Source organism: Manacus vitellinus, unplaced genomic scaffold, assembly GCF_001715985.3.
Source record: "Manacus vitellinus isolate BGI_N305 unplaced genomic scaffold, ASM171598v3 scaffold_14_pilon, whole genome shotgun sequence".
Lineage (NCBI taxonomy): Eukaryota > Metazoa > Chordata > Aves > Passeriformes > Pipridae > Manacus > Manacus vitellinus.
In genome coordinates this window covers 7,483,217-7,500,602 of record NW_021939063.1, presented here as the reverse complement: position 1 = coordinate 7,500,602, position 17,386 = coordinate 7,483,217, and the positions used below count along the sequence as shown (strand labels likewise).

The window sequence follows — 17,386 nt, the reverse complement described above, 5'->3', positions numbered from 1 at the left end:
CCCTTGCGAGATGCTCTGGCACCTGCATTAAGGATCAACGATGTGAGAAGAACTGAAGCAGACACAGAAAAGCAGCAAAAGGCTACGAAGAAACAAACACAGGGAGCAAAAATGTAATGCTTTTAGGAGCACTGAGTCCCTAAGATGAGAAGGAGGAATACAGCACAAGGTACCATGTGGGGGGAGAGCTTAGCAGATGGGGCAAGTCCTCCCATGGGGTACACCACCCTTGTCCCCTTACTGGTGAGGACAGTCTGCCCAGCAAGCCATCTATGCAATATGGAAAATGCTGTTATGTGTCCACATTAAATATATAATAAATAATTTATGTGTACAGATACTATAACAATTACAGAAGATGCTTCAGCCTGGCAGCAGCAGCTCCTGCAACACGGTTGGACAGTCCAGCTCCCTCTGCACAGAGCACAGCACTGCCGCTCCCGGGCCTGCCCTACCTTTGCTCTAACCAGCTCAAATCATGGCTGCTGTGAAGCTGGGTTACAGGCTGGGATTGCACCATCCCGCCTTGAATTTGGGCCCGGTCCTGACTGACCCCCAACACCCCTCCCACTGCCTGGGCGAGCCATGGCAATGCTCACAGACTCCAGCTAGACCTGTGCCAGCACAGGCTGTGGGTGCACCCTGAGGACAGGGCGCTGCTCCCTGGGGAAATACATCCCAACAGCAACCACCCACCAAGGTTTACAGGGTGCTTTGTGCTTCCCTCCCCTCTTGATGTTGGAAGCTGCCACCCCAGCTAGAAGCTGCTCTGCAGAACAGGCTCATGGCAGACATGGCTGGGGATCAGCCCTCAGAGCTGCCAGGGAGGCCACTCCACCTCCCTGCGCTGGGGACTCTCGCTCAGCACATCCGTGAGCAGAAGAGCTGCAGCCATGAGCCAGGCAGATACAAGCTGAGATGTTCAGTCTCCCACCCTTCACATAAACCCTGCAGGAGATTCATCAAGGCAAATATCCATATCTGCTGAGCCCAGGCTACATGCAGCCCTGCCTGGGTAGGGGAGGATGGGCAGTGGGTATTCCCCTATGTGAACAGGGATGAGCTTTTGGGGCCCTGGGGTTCAAAGACCCTAAAAATACTACAGTTTAAAATTTCTCCTAGTCTTAGAGCCACCACCTTCCACCTTTTATATTGATGTCCAGGGCAGGCTGCAGGAGTGCAGCACTAATACACACATGTAGAGTCATGAGCCGTCAGTCTTCACCATGTTACCATGCTGCAGGCAATAAACATTTCCTTTTCTTCTTGTCAGGGAGCCAAATGAATCCTAATGGCTTTCCTGACCATAACACACACAGAGCACCGGCTACAGACCTCAGTTTCTGACACATAAGCTGTGAAGGCAACAGCCTTCTGATAAGAGAGCATCAAGGCTTCGGGGGCTCCTGCCAGACCCAGTGTGCAGCACTAAGAGCAATTAGTTTTTTCCAGGCCGTGTATTGCATGTAATAGAAAATATTAACTCATGTTACAAATATTTATAAAAAGTTCAGACATAATTAAGCGATTTGCAATTGAAAATTAACAATCTAAAAATTCAGCCATGCAGACAGACAATGTTAAATATAACTGCAGTTAATGTGAGCTAATTTAAATAGAGCTAATACAGCAGCAACAGAAAAAGGCAGTCAATCACATCCCCTGTCATTAACAGCCTTCTCCGTGTGGAATATTATTGTGTGAATCTTTCAACCTGCTCTGCTGTCCCAGTAGGTGCAGGAGAACTCTTTGCCCACAGCCTGTTCCAGCCAGAGAGGAAGGATGAGGTGTCTGTCTGCCCCCCACCTCCCAGGTGTCCACCTGCCCCCCACCCCCGGCTGAGGCTGTCCCAGCACACCTCAGCCCCAGCCAGCCCTCACCACGAGATGGCGAATGGAGCCAGCTCGCTGCGGAGCATTTTGCACTGCCTGCACCCCACGCAGCTCCCTCCCAGGCTCTCTGCAGAGGCTGTGTGTGACATGGACCCCAACATCCTGTGTATGGGGGCACCAGGGCAGAAAGAGATCACTGTCACTCTGAGGGTCTCGCACTGTGCTCATGACAGCATGAACACCAGCTTTCCCCCAGTCCCCCTCCAAGCTTCGCCCACTGCCTCTTATTTATCTCTTCCTAGAGCTCAGCAGGGATGGAGCCTCCAGCCAGAGCTCTTCCATCTTCATAGGGTGGAGAGCTCTTTTTCACACTGTTTTACTAATCATTCTTTGTATTTAAATCAAAATAAAACACTAGTTTCCCAACACCTTCATCCCAATCCTGGACTACCTCAGCTTTGGCATGCGCCAGGATGCAACACAGCTGGAGAAAAGGGAGCAGCACCCACCACCCATGAACCCTGGAAGGGCAGCCTGAAGGAGAGGGTTGGGATGCCAGGAGAGATGGCACAGTCCTCTGCAGCAGAGTCCCATGAACAAAAGATGATGTATTTAAGGATGGGACATGGACTGGGTGGCGGGTCAGGCTTCACTGTAGATGCACAGTGTATCTGCCAGACAGCTCCTCTGCGAGAAGCACCGTCATCTCCCGCTTTTTGAGGAAATGTGGTATTTCAAACTACATTCATCAAGGCATGACCTCTTTCCTTTGAAATTGTTACCAGGGCAGGAGGCTTTCGCTTACAGAGTTAGGGAAAATATACTGGACACTCAGAGAGTATGGTTTTACATTCACTGCTATTGTTGAGGTCCCTTGGTGCTTTTGGAATGGCAGACTGTGCTGCAAAAATAAGGTGATAACCTGCTCTCTGATCCCATTTCATCTGTGTCTGCCCTCAGCCCTCCCTTTGAGCTTTCATTGATGGCAATACACTTCATATGTACAAAAGACCTGCAAGAGAGTAGTGCAGAATATACATCTGGAATCCAGATGTGAGCCAGAGTGCAACCATGACTGTGGGTCTGCAGCATCAGCACCTGCTCCTCTCAGACAACTACTGCGGTTCTTTTCAGAAATTAGGGAAGAACACCAACAAAGATTAAAGAGAAAAGCCACTCTAGAAGCACTCACACAGAATTTAGCTTTTTTTTTTGCATTCTGCTCTGTAATCGGGTCAAATGGTGCTGTTAGAGTCACCCTCTTACTGCAAATGAAGGTACCACCAGATGCTACCAGCTATAATCCCACGGGAATATACACCTATGGAACCTACAGCTGAAACCCTTCCCCTCTGTTACTTAATTGAACAGATCTATGGAAATTAAGGGAAGGACAGCAGTGCTCAGGGCACTGGAAAAAAATCACGTATGTGTACCACCACCCATGGGGTTGGACTGTTGCCCCAGCTGCGACCCTGTGCATCCCTCTCCCCCTCCGGCTGGAGTTATAGGGAAAGACAAGAGGGTAAAGCAGACTCTGACAGGACTGATGGCTCAAATGCTCTGAGAAGTCTTAAGAAAGGTGGAGGAAACTGAGGAAACTCTTGCTGGGAATTGGAACAGCTGGGAAACGCTCTGGATACCTGCCTGTGCTGCTTTGCAGGTGCAAGGGGATTGCCTGAGGATCACACTGTCACCTTACATGAAAGCACAGGGAATAACTGAATCATTTGGCTTACAGACTGAGCAAAATCCACAACAGATCCTACCCCTCAAAAAGAACTCATTTTCATACAGGTTTCCTAACTACATTTTCCACTATCTTAAAAACATAAGCTGTTCTGTTTCTAAAATGCTCAGATGCACCTTAAATCCATTCTTTCACTACTTTTTAGGGAAATTTAGAGTAGAGGATAAAACACTACTGAAACAATTCAATCAGTTCCTCAAAAATCTGAAAAATGCTTCATTCATCCCAAATCTTCCTACATTATAAACCACATGCACGTTCATCCCGCAGGATGCATTTGCTGAAAGCCAAGAGATGTGAGATTGCCTCTTCCATATATCATTGGGAGAAAAACCAGCAATCCTGTTCCATTTTTCCGGGGCCGTTTTCACACCCAGCCAAACACCTCCCACCTGTGCCAGATGTGTGCTTTCCATTACAGGTAAGATGAATGGAGGGGGTGGCAAAGCAGCCGGCTCTGCAAGATGCTGCCTCCTGTGAGCAGGAGCCCAGCTGAAAGAATGAGCACCCAGGCGTGGGGAGGGGAAAATGGGCAAAGCAGAAAATCCCATGCCAGCTCAATCACCACACAACATTATTCTGGTTTATGCTGCTGGCAGCTTTCTTCACTGCACAATGACACACGCTAAAAATATTTGCCGTTTGGACTAGATTTCATATTTAAAAATGTATAACAAATAATTACTTGTTCAGCACAAACCTTATAGCTTCTGTTTCTGAGCAGATGGAAATTTGTAACAAACTTCATCTGGCAAAGCAGTGTCCCCTCATCTGCCATCACCTCATCCTCACTGCCGAGCAGCACCGAGCGCTCTGTGCATCCCAGCCCTGCTTCCTAACCCAGGCATTTCCATAGCAAAGGCTTCTGGCTGCAGGTGGCCAGGAAACAGTTCCAATCCGTCTGGCTCCAGGGCTCTTTTTAGAACCCATCACAACTTCCACTGCAGACTAAAATGAAATAACCAGCCTAGACAAAGTTCAGTTAAATAATTGATCTATTTTGATTCTATATTCAGCAATAACACTTTCACGGTGTCCAAAATCTGCCCAGCCATGGGAGGCTGATGGGCTCCCAGCCCCAAATGAACCATTAGCCCCTTCCTGTGCAATGTCCTGTACACCCCTAGTAAAATTCAGCCTACAGTTGCTATGTTAAGGCCAGACCCTCCATTCAGACTAAAGATTATCTGATAGAAAACCATCAGGTGTATCCTTCAGGAAACAGAAAAGCTGCCACAACCTTTGCCCAGCTCTCCCAGCCCTGACTGTCAGAAGCAGCCAACAGCAACAGCTTTGATCCCAGTTTTACTGCTCCTGTACATGCACGGTTAAACATCGCTCCAGTACATCTGCAGACAAATTACTCGGGCCATGTTCCCAGGTAAACCAAACTGTTAGACCTTCCTAATCCTGCCACATGACTCCCAAGACCTTTCCAACGCATTTTTATAGTGCAGATCCCAGATCTGGATAACAGGGAGGGGTTTTTTGCTGCCCTATAGAAGGACAACGGTTTCCCACAATGTTTCCCGGGGTTCCTCTGCTTATTTAGCCAAGACCTGAGTAGATGTTGCAGCTACAGTTCTGTCCCTGAGTCCAGACTGATGCACAACTGTCCTCATTGTCTTTTCAGAGGCTTCTCTAAATGTCACATCCTCTCTGGTCTCCTCAGCATCACAAGTCCCTAATTTACTCTCACCAGATCCCAAAACATCCTCCTCATCTCTACTCCTTCTTCACCACTCTTCCCCTTCACTCTGTCTTTAGAGATACATGTGCTTCCACTGCATTGCTCAGTCTTTCAGTCTTCATTCTATCTGTGGCCCTAAGTTCCTCATGGTTCCATGCAAACAAAGCCCAAAGTCCAGCTCTTCTTTCATGATTTCCTACAAGAGCCAAACCTTCACATGTCTTGGCACCACGGCTGGAGACCTCAGCACGCCCACTGAGGCTATGGCTGTATCCTGTTCTCCTTGCTTATACACATGCCCTGAGAACCCTCAGCTGATGCCCTCAAGGCATCAATCAGACACAAGCACTTTGAAAACTTTCACAACTCTGTCACCACTTTCTCAGGTGCCTTGTTACTTTACTGCAAGTCTAACTCTTGTTTTAACATTATTTATGACAGCTCATACTTCCTCCTTGCTTGTTTTCCCTGTAAGTCCTCTCCAGAGCCTCTTTTGAAGCAGGAAAAAAAGGAAGAAGAAAAGGGGGGCAAGGATAAAAAAAGGAGTTGATCTTCCTCTCAAGTTTGCTAGAGGTTCTCTTGGAGGTTAAAGGCTTGCATCCTGAGAAAAGCAGGGGTAGCACAGTTATTTCAGATGCTGGAAAACAGAGCAGGCAAACCACTGTAGCAAAGTGGCCCCATATCCATTTCAACCCTGTCCATAAGTCCTCCTCAGGAGAGGCAGCCAGGAGGGTTTTCCAGCACATCCCAAGGCAATTGGAAAAGCTCTCCACACAAATCGCTACCATCAGACCAGAGAGATGGGGTTTGCTCAACATTAAGGCAGGAATCATTGCAGCCTGTAGACAGCCTTGCAGCAGACAGCTAATGACATTCCCATTCCATGCTGAACTCTGTTTTGCTTGGTGAATTTTTCTGAGCCCATCCCTTGCTGTTACTCTCTGTCAGCTGCTGTACCAGCCCTGCTCTTCCCTTCTGTGAGGATCGCATGGCACAGGCCAATTCATGTCCAACAGAGTTTGTCCCTGTTGATTTCAGTTACATCCGATTTCATACTATCAATGAGCATTTACTCCTTTTTCAGCAGGACTTTATTTGACCTATTTTTCTTTTCCTCTGCTCCCCAGTGCTCTGGCACACCCTTCCCCAGCAGCCTCTGCACAGAGGGAGTTTTGTTATTAATGATTCCTACGAACTCTCTGTCTTTGAACAGGAGAGATTTACTTTTGACTGATATCTGGCATTGAGTAATTTCACGCAACAGTGGAGAGAGAGAGAGAGATTCCCTTCTGCTGTGGCCTGCTGGTATGGCATGAAGCCTTAGGGAGACAGATGTGCCTGCTCTCCTGTCCTTGCACACTGCACCGCCCTTCCCTCCATCATCCCATGCTCTGTTGCTACCCTGACTGCAGATGAGACAAAACGTAAGACAGAGATACCAGGGGGAGTTCCTGACTTGCAGTGCTTCACATGGTGCTTCATGTGATGGTGATAACCACTGATCTGGCCTAACAAAACTTATTCTGATTGTTGTCATCCAGAAAAATCACTCTTATTTTGAAGCACACCAGGTCTTCATAAGATCACTAATGACAAAGCTCAGATCAGGCTCATATTTTGATGTTACAATGCCAGTTGTCCTTCTGCTATATTTAGGATAGAAATAGATATTATTATTTTTTTTGTTCATTGATGGTGCTTATGTTTTTAGCCATACAGGGATGAAATTGCAACTGGCATTACTATAGGAAAGTTTAATGATCCCAATTATCTCATTGAATGTATCTTTGGTTATTTTCATGCACAGAAATAAAACTTCTACTGGCTGCCAGACATCCTCAGCTGTTTTGCAATCTCTATACATAAAGGCGGAACAAATTGGCCAAGCAGTGACCCCGAATGTTTGCCTGTGTTAAGTGGTAATAAAGGAGATCAGGAGTTACACAGCTGGGCAAAAAACTGCACGTGAAAGGCACAGAGTCACCTCCTGGCACCGACCAGGCGGTGCTGGGGGAGCAGCAGGGCTGCAGATGGTGCCCCTGGGGAGAAGAGCACCTCATCAATTAGCCAAACCAGCAGCAAAACCCATGTCCAGTTCTCTCCTCTCGCTTTGCTAAGGACTGTGCTCTCAGCAGGGACTTCCCAGAAGAAAGCTGTTGTACCAGCCACAAAGAAACCACGCGTTCCTCATCCCAAATACTGCAGATGTTCACAAGAAACACAGTTGGGAACAGACCCTTTCCCAAATACTGCTGCTGCTGCACACTCATGAGGGGCCACTGTAACTTTCATGATGGATCTCTGACAGCATATAAGACAGTTCTTAAGGAGATTGTTGGTACAGTGATGAGGAACTGTTGCTGATAGACTGTTCTGTATCAGAAATAGAGAGCACTGTTTTTTAATGTGCTTTTAAAATACAAAAAAAAGTGCTGTGCTTGGCAAATGACATTCTTATCATGACCTAACAGGCATCACATGATTTGATAAAATTATTGTGTCAATTATTTCTCTATGAAACCACATCCCTGTTTCGCAGCTATTTTGTCAGTCCTGGTCTCAGTTCCACACAAGGGCACACAACAAGACTCCTGGTAATAGCAGCCAAACACATGCCTGCAGCTCATTTCACCAGTGTTGCACAACATGAGCTCTCCAACAAACTGGCAGAAATATCAGCAGGATAAATGACTGGTGTCGAGAAGAAATAAGAGACCTTTTAATTACTCAACTATTAGAATTTTATAATTTAAACTACCCAAAGACTTTCTCCCCGTCAACTCTAGGCTTAACTAGGTCACAAAAGAAGATAGCTACGTTTAGAAAACCCCTCCACAAAAGCCAACAGCTCATGGTCCTCAGCCTGGGAACAAGGGAACTCTCAACTGATGCTCCTTCTGCTGAAGAACAGCCAAGGAGTAAAGCCTTGCACTCGATGCCTCCCTCCAGCATTGTACTGCAATCTGTATTAGATTCCAAGATCTCCCAGCTTTGTTGATGACCCAATATTCTGCTGTGTCCTACGTTTTACTTTTTTATGTTGATACCTGGAGCAATATACCTTCAATATAGACTTTGCCCAGTTTCCCTTCCAGTGGACTAATGACGACTGGACATCTGTGATATTGGTGCTGTAAGCACAGGCAGCAATCAGTCAAGACACAGAAAGAGCAATCAGTCAAGACGCAGAAACAAGCTTAGGAGACATCCCAGAACCTGCAAGAATGAGTAGGTATTTTAACCAAAACTCAGCAGGGTGCTGGGTGAAGTCTGGGAGGCTTCCCTGTGGTCACTGTCTGTCACTGTGCCTGCTTCCTCCCAGCACTTTTCTTTCACTGCAAACATCATTCCCCGGGCAGCACATATAGAAGAGGACAGCAAAATTATGCATCTGCTCTTTGTTCTCATTTATTGTGGTAAATGCCTATAATTTTAGCTGTACCCTCCTCTGCACATCTAAGGAATGCTTAAGGCTCAAGCATGAACACAAAAGCAGGCAGCCTGGTTCCACCAATGCCCAGGAGCCCACAAGGCACTGGAACCTGGCTGTGGTTGGGGCACAACAGGGTTCAGATTCCAACGTCCATCTCACACCATGCTATCCTGGGCCACCAGCACTCAGGGTTCACATCCAGACCTGTTGGGAAAGTCTGCTCACTTCCCTATCATAGCTATCGATGTTTAACATCTGTGGTCTTCAAATCTACAGCAAAACACACATGTCCCTCACATCTGACATGAGCTGGCTGATGAAGAGGTTTATGCCGCTCTCCCATACCTTCTAAGTCTTTCCATATTCAGTGGGGAATTTCATCTCAGTACTGCCCTTAATCTCAAGGCACTCTGGTTGTTACACTTCATTAAACAGGGGCTGCAATCGTTTTCTCGCTTTCATTACAATGATGTTTCTACAAAGGCTTCATGGCAAAGTCATGACAAATAATATTGTGCCATCACCTCCCCATCTTACTGTTTTCTATGTTAGAGACAAAAGAACTGGACCAAAGGCTGGATACAGCACTTGAAAAACACATGCACAGATGTGCACAGATCACTCTTGTTAGGAAACATCACTGTGCCCTGCATTATACAACAAAGTCTGTGCTATGGAGACCAGCATGGTTTTTACATAAATTTAAGCTACTATAGCTGCCTTTTAAATACATGAGAGGCTGTATTTGAAGTTATCTTGCATCCAATTCCCTATTGAACTTGCACTCTAATTTCTCACAAAACATGAGTAGAATCAGATGTTCCAGAAAAAATGTAGTATATTGAATATGAAAACTCAGCACTGAAATAGAGGTAAGGAGCAGCTTACATAAGTTAGGGATATTGAGGCTGAGCCTTTGAAATGCATGAAATCTACTTTGTTGATCATTTGCCAATTTATAGTCAGCTCAGTAGCAACAAATATGTGCCTACTTTGATATCCTTTTGAAGACAACTCTTGTCACCTCATTTCTTTCAAGAAATATACCTATTCTCTTATTAATCTAGTACTTTTTGGATAAAATTTGTAAGATTAACCCAGCTGTATTTTATATTCATGAAATACTTTCTATGGTCTGATCGATCCGACTCATAAAGTTTCTTCTGAATTAAAATGACGCTGTCTATTGCATCCCAAACTGTGGCATAAAGCGTTTGTCAAGTTACATTGAACACTGGTAGTCTGAAAAAAATGTAAGGAATGGAGGAAAAGACTGGTAAATAACATCTTTTTTTTTTTTTTTTTAATAATTCTCTTCACTGGAAATCTGAACACAGTATGGATTGCAAAGGGGTAGAAGCAGACTTGAGGAAACCACATCTTTCAGAAATAAGATTAGAGAAAACCTAGTAAAATATTAATATAGAACTTCCAAAATATTCCCTTAGTGGATGATGTATGTCTGAAGAATGATCTCTCTATTTAACACGATAAAAAGAAAACTGAAAGAATGGTGTGTAACCTGAGGCTAGCAAAGCTCAGTGGAAACCAGTCCAACTTCTCTGACAAGACACTGTGTGTTGAAATGAAGACCCTGGAGTTCTGGCACAATCCAGCATGACCATGTATAACCCCTGCTATGTGCAACTACAACTGTATCTTTCCATATTGCCCATGAGATAGGCACAAAAAGTTCCCCAGGAAAGCAACAGGATTTCAGTGATAAAATACAAGAGTGAGGGTTGAAGTGCTGCAAAGCATTGAGATTTTCGTGTGGAATTCAAATTAGATTTAAAGACCTACACATAAAATCAAATTCTAGCAGCTGCATTGTGTTTCCAGTTAAAAGGAAGAGAAAGAGAGGCATTAACATAGTGCAGGGTCGTGCACCAGTTATGTCTTATTAAGTATTCCAGCCTTCCTTAAGATAAGCATCACATATGGGTTCTTTTGCAGCTAGCAGTTCCTTGCTTAAAGAGAGAGAGGTCTGGATAACACCCCTTCTGTCTCCCAGGGCCTCCTGGGTTGATTGACAGGAACATGTACTGAAGGGAACAAATGCTGCTCAGAGAAAAAACAAGACTACTTTCTCCAAAGGGGGCCAGTGGGGTCATTTCTTTGTCATGTCTTCTGCTCATCATCTCTGGTTGAGGCAAAGACAAACAGGAGGAGTGACATTTTCCTTTCCTAATAAGACACAGTCCATGCTGAGAAACTGATTTTTACATACAGTGGCTTCTGATTCAGTGGAAAAAACCCCAAACATCTGGCTAAGCAGTGGAAAAGTCATGCCTACAACTATATTTTCCGTGAAAGAAGAGAATTACCAGTCCTTAAATAAAGGGGTTAAGGTAGATTGGAAATGTCAAGTCACTGATATTATATTTTATAAGGTAACCATGGTTATTTTTTATGCATTCCTTTGCAGCATGAACACAGATGATGAAAAGTATTCATGGGCCAATTGAAACAAAAATAAAACTGAAGAGATATCCTGATGGTAATTTAAACCTTAGACTGCAGAAATTATTCAGTCCATACAGACAACAAGTAGCGTTCAGCTGATACTGCACCACAAAAACCCCTTGGTAATTAGACAAGGGTAAAAACTGGTTTTTACATTTCACAAAGGATGAACATCTTGAAAATCATCCTGACTTTAGGCCTAATGTATCTGCAGTGATCCATATTGCTGGAGCAGGATAGATCTGGCCTCAGGCATGATGTTGTGCTGTGGCCTCTGGATAAAGCACAACTGTTTCTACTTTAATTTGTTTAAGCTGCTGAAAACGCAGAGGACAGGGGTCCTGGTGTGCTGCAGCCCCTCAGTGCAGGCAAGCCAGGGGGTCAATAATGGTCTGGATGCTCTGGTTTGCTCTACTGCTGCTTCTTGAGATCATTTGACATGCTCTTCCATGAGACTAATGAGCTCTCTTGGTCGCTCTTACCTCGCTGGCAAGTGGTGTCACCCCTTACAGTGGGGGCAGGGGAGCAGCACAGCAGATTGGAAGCAAGGGATGGGTGCCCAGTTGTGACAAAGCACAGAATCCTAAAATAGGGCTTCAGCTCCGAGGAGTCCCCATGTATTCCTGCAGCAAATAATGAATTAAATTCATCTCCAGAACCCCTAGGAAGAGGGGCTCCCATCAGCCAAAACGTTTTGCATGGCAGCAGAGTGCTGAAATAAGAGGCTGTTCCTTCACTAGAGAACCTGTCTGGATGCTGAAACCATTTTCTATCCCTTGAATAATATACCATGACAAGCCACTGCTTGTTTTGGTGGAACAAGTGACATTTGGCTAGGCTGCAGAGAGGCATCCACACCCCTAATCCCAGAGGGAAGGCTCGCAGGAGGTAGCGTGGGAAGGATTCAGTGCAGAAGAGTTCTTCAGGCTAATAAACATCTCTGGTTAGTGTTAGAAGAAAACAACTGACTTTTCCTCTGCAATTCTTCACTGTTGTTGCATGACATTATAATTTCTCTACTCTTTGGATGTACACTCTGGCCTGGTTTCTGTAAAGGGACTAAAAACCAGAAGAAGTCCACAGTAGGGCCAGAACTGGAAGTTCCTAGTGCACGAAAACATACATCCCCAACTGGCAGCTAACAGGGTTAAAACACCCTCTGATTAAATGAAAGCATCTTTAATTAGTTTAATTGACCATGCCTCAGCCAAGACCATCTGCTCAGCAGCATTTGCCTGCTCTTTGCAGGAGCGATTGATCAGCCATAGCTAGAGAATACAGCATTAGGCTACATCAGATTTATTTTGTTTAATAGAAGAGCTAATTTGCTTTAAATTTAATTACAGGGGCCAAGATTGCTCTCTAAGTCCATAACAGCACAGAACATAAGCTGATCCTACAGCTAATGGATGCATACATAGGTCCATATGTATCTGTGCAAATCAGATACTGGGTGATGATGGCTCAGGGACGAAGGTACCACCCTGGCAGAGAGTGATCACTGCACTGTCCTCCCCAGAAGGCAGCAGCACTGTGGCACACTGCTGGCAGGGCCACCCTGCTCAGTGCCTTGTCCCCCCCCAACCGCCTGAGCTCTTCCCTGCAGCTCTCACTGGATGCTGGAGCTGACATATGTCCCATCTCAACCACCTCTCCTGCTCCTAATTATACAGACACTAAACAATGCATCATATGCAGGGTCAGCATTTCTGCACCACAGAGGACCAATGGGGACAATCGGGGGACCACTCTGTACCTCCATCAGCAAACCTCTCCCAAAGGATGTGGTTGGCAGTGGAGGGTCCAGCAGAGACAGACATCACGCTCACCCCATCCCTGACACTGTGCCACCCCCTCAGTTTCACCTCCCTCCCGTGCCAACATCTTTGTTCAAACATTGCACCCTGAGCAATTCCTCCTCCTCCCCAAAGGAACACGTGTATCTATGCTGTGTTATTATGAGAGGGAAAATTTCATTCACTTCCCAATGCTTTTTCCTTTCTCAGTTTCCCATCGGGCGCTACATCACGGCTGTCTCTGGGAGATGCTGTGGCTGCTGCTGGCTGCTACAGGAGTAATTACAACCCTGCAGAAGGCTCCGGGCTGCCATTGCTGTTTCCATGGAAATAAACACTGAATTACTGAAAACAGAGCATGATGCTTTATGGCTTTTGAGGCTTTTGATCATCTTGAAACCACTTTCGCCCATTTTTATTGGTGGTTTGTTTTAAGGGGGTGGGGGAGGATGATGCTCAGAGTGTGGAAATAGGTGGAGCAACTAAAATAGTGAAAGAGGGGAAAAAAAGCTAAGGGGTCTGGCTGATGCCCTGGGGATTTGCAAGGGGGACAGCAGTGCTGGCCAAAGCTGCTGGTTGTCCTTACCACAGGTATCCAGCCCTGGAGAGAGGAGCTCGTGGAGGCTTCTTGGTCCTTGTCTGCTGCCTCGCAGCAGTCCCAGATCAACACCACAGTCCCTGTGATGGGCCATTTGCAGGGGCTCCAGGATCCAAGCAAACCTCCTGCCCTTGCAGAGGGGTCACTACAACCAGCATTAGTGCTCAAGCGCCCAGAACCGCAGATGAATGTTTCACAGGCACTGAGCTTCAAGAAGCAGCTAGAATAAAAAGGAATTGCTTTGTGTTCTTTAAAGTTGATGAAAAGGGAGCAGATGGGAGGGATCTGATACCAAACCCCTGAGTCTCTGAATTGAAGGGACAGAGATGTGCACAGGTAACTCCACGCTGTGCATGATCCTGGGCTTAATGCTCATTGCAAGGCATGGTTGCGAATTCTTCATCACAACAAACTAAATGAAATACTTGATTTGGGGAGGATACACACTTTTTTACCAAACATTTATCCTGAGGTGACCTTAACCTTCATCTCACCATCAGAACTGTCACAGTACCTCACAGGACTTCCTGCCCCAAACCTGGGCTGCAGCTTCCAAGTACCACCGCAGCATCTCTGCGACGGGAGAGGGTTTATGAGGGGTATTTGTGGAGATGACTGTAACTTTCAGCTAAGTCAGCAAAGTCAGCTCATGCCATGTGATTGGCACACGTAGGGTGTGTGATCAACGTGGGGCAGGCACATGACTGTCGCACGTCAGGCGTTTGAGGGGGTTCAACAGAACACAGCGAGTGGAGAAATGAAGTTTGGTAGAACCACGTGAACTGCAGAGATGAGAGAGGGGCAGAAGGCGAGACACCACCTCAGCAAATCATCCCCAATACTGACTGGAGCTAAAATCAAGCAGTCGAGTCAGGACAGAAATCCTAAATATCTTTTCTGCTAACACTTCTGAAACTGAATTTTTTTTGGCAGGGGAACTTTCTGCTTTGTGAGAAGTGTCAGCCTTTGGATGCAGTGTCCTAATTCAGCTGCAAAAATAAATGTCAAAACAGTGAATTCTAGTTTTAAGCCAGCTCTGGTTGACAAAATTTGGGTTGAAATGTTTCCTAGCTAAAATCACAGGCCCCCAATACTTGCAAAACAATTCCAACTGCACTGGTGAATGGCTTTTATGCCTTAACATGAAATAGCCGCCAGACAGCGATGGGACCTGGTGTGGGTTGCAGCCCACTCACACATGCCACTTCTCTGATGTTTTCCCTTCTATATGGAGGGACTGGAATAGATGCTGAAAAACCATGAGCATTTATTAGTATCCCTCAGCAGGTCTGAGATGCCTATATTTAGTTACTTGCTTTCAAATCTAAAATCTAAGGGAATTATGCTTAGCACAGGTATTTTGCACATTTAACAGGCATGCTACAGTGTATGGGGCACTTCAGGCTCAGGAAAGAAGAGAAAGTCTGATTGTGAAGCCTGAGAGATCAGACAGTTCTGCAGGGAGAGCCCAGAATTCCACGCTTCCTCCAGAGGGGGAGGATGGAAGTGTGCAGCTCATCACAGACATGGTCTGGACATCTGCTCCTGCTGCTGGATTAACTGAACAGCACTGTACTGGCTCCTGCTCTTCTCACTGTAGCTAAAAATGACTTTCAAACGCAGCTTGAGATAGAAAAGTAAATCACTGCCCTACGGCTGGGAAAGAACAAGACAGGGAGAACACAACAGCCTGATTTTCAGAGATGCTGCAGCAATTCAGCTGTCACGAAGGTCAGTGGGAAATACAGGGTTTGTGCCCAAGGAAAAGCCAACTGCAGCAAAGACCCAAGTTTCGAATTGTACATCACTTACAAAAAGTAGTTCCTCTATGACTCTTCCACAACCACAAGCTAATTACCAAGCAGAAGAGCTAAACTCAAGCCTTGCCAACAGGTTTGGGACCAGGAAGCCAAGACTGGAACATATTTGTCCCTCCACAACACCTCTCGCACATCAGAAGAGCTCCATGCTGGAGCCAGAGATACTCAATTCCCACGCTGACTCCAGTGGAGCAGAAACACCAAGCCACGTGGCGTGTGTTATGCAAAAAGCACAAGACTCTGTGTATTATTTAAAATGTTCTAGTCAGAGACTGTGCTTAACAACACTGTTATCTTCACAACCATTCTGCTACAACACCACTTCCCATCTTTGTTTCCTGAAAGCATTTCCAACTGCATCAATCCCTTTTGCTCTGTTGCAATCTCAGATCCTGCTATATCACTGCTATCGCATTAAGAATACACTTATCTCACACCACCTGGGGATATTGTATTAAAAATAAAAATCTCTTTAGAAATCATCCTCCTTCTGCACAAACAAAATATTATCTCAGAGGTGAATGGAAATGCCGTCCCAGTGATGCAACCATTATGCAATTAGTGTGATGTAACAGAAGGCCAAATAGAGAAAAGCATCTGCTTCCAGAACACAGGAGAAATTCAAGGAGTGTTTGGGGCTTTCAGCACCATTCCTGGTCATGCTTTCAGAGGAAAATAACCAGGCAAAGCCTTCTCACCCCCTCCCTCCTAGCACAGCCTACAGGGCAGTTTCACCCTGCACACCAAGGCAAGGAAGAGCATATCAGGCCAGTCAGCCCCTCTGCTCTGCAGGAGCAACCAGAGGAGACAATGGACATTTTGCTTTTCTAAGCACAGGTGACTGACTGATAAACTGCATGAACAGCACAGTGCTGCCACTCTGGAAGGAGTGATGGCATTCAGACAGCCTGCCAGGGAAAAGGTTTTGCTTCCCAAGCCCATGCATGGCAGACAAGCCATGGGTCAAAAATAAGTGTCGCTTTTACCATGCCAAACCACTGCTGGGAAGCTCATGCTTGCCCCCAGCTTTGTTTGGGAGGTTTGCTCAGTGCCAGTGTACAGCCTGTGGCCAGCACCATGACAGGTTGCTGAGCCAGGGTCCGTGGTGGGCTCTGGCGGGAGCTGCCCGAGAGAGGAAAGCAAATGCATCAATCACCCACGTGTGCACAACTTGTGCCTGCATGGCATTTCTGGGAATACTGCAATTGCAGCTCACCCAGGAAAATCCAGATAGTTTTCCTTATTCACAAACAGAATATGTAAAATATTTTTGTTATTACAAAACAGGAGACAGAAGCTTTAATTGAATTATTAAGAAAAAGGTTTAAGTTGTAGTTCGAATTAACTCTGACCAACAGTCAGTATGTCTTCATGGGGAGGCAAACGAGCCCTGCTTAGGCTGACTCTGACCCAGACACAATCCAGTCTGAAACAGAACAGCACGTTGGAAATAACTGACCATTTTTAGAGGTTATGGGGCCAGTGCCCCAGAGCCCAGTGGGTGTGCTCTGTGATGCAAGTACAGCTGCAGGCACAGGCTGGGAGGTGTCTGCAAAGCCCTGCCGGGGAGGGAGCTCACTGCTGATGTCAGGACAGAGGTGGTACAGAAGAGGACAGCTTGTCAAACACAGGGAGCAGATGTGGCAAGTGAAAACTTACGAAAATGCAAAGTGAGGTGGAGGGGAGCGAGCAGCTGGAAGAAGTCCTGCAGAAGCACATCCCAGTCCTGCCACGGCCACAGCACACCTGTACATGCAAAGCTGGGAGCCATTCCTCCCCTCCAGGTGGCCTGGGTCCTCTCCCACCCAGCTGCCAATACTTCATCATGAGAGACAGGAGAAAGCGTTCATGGAAAGATGCAAAGGGAAAAGGAGCTAACACCCGAATCATTGCTCCCTGCTCATGATTCTCTGCTCTCCCCTGCAGCTCTGCTGCAGAAAACACGCTGGCCAAGTGGCATGCACCTTTGGTTTCTGCCAGGAACTCCCCATACAAGCTAAG

General features: G+C 46.2%; 1 protein-coding gene across 20 annotated transcripts in view; it reads right to left on the bottom strand.

Moving 5' to 3' along the window:
• Positions 1-17,386, bottom strand: part of CADPS (calcium dependent secretion activator) — a 210,835-nt gene that overhangs the window by 145,619 nt on the left and 47,830 nt on the right. The gene's annotated exons all lie outside the window — the stretch shown is intronic.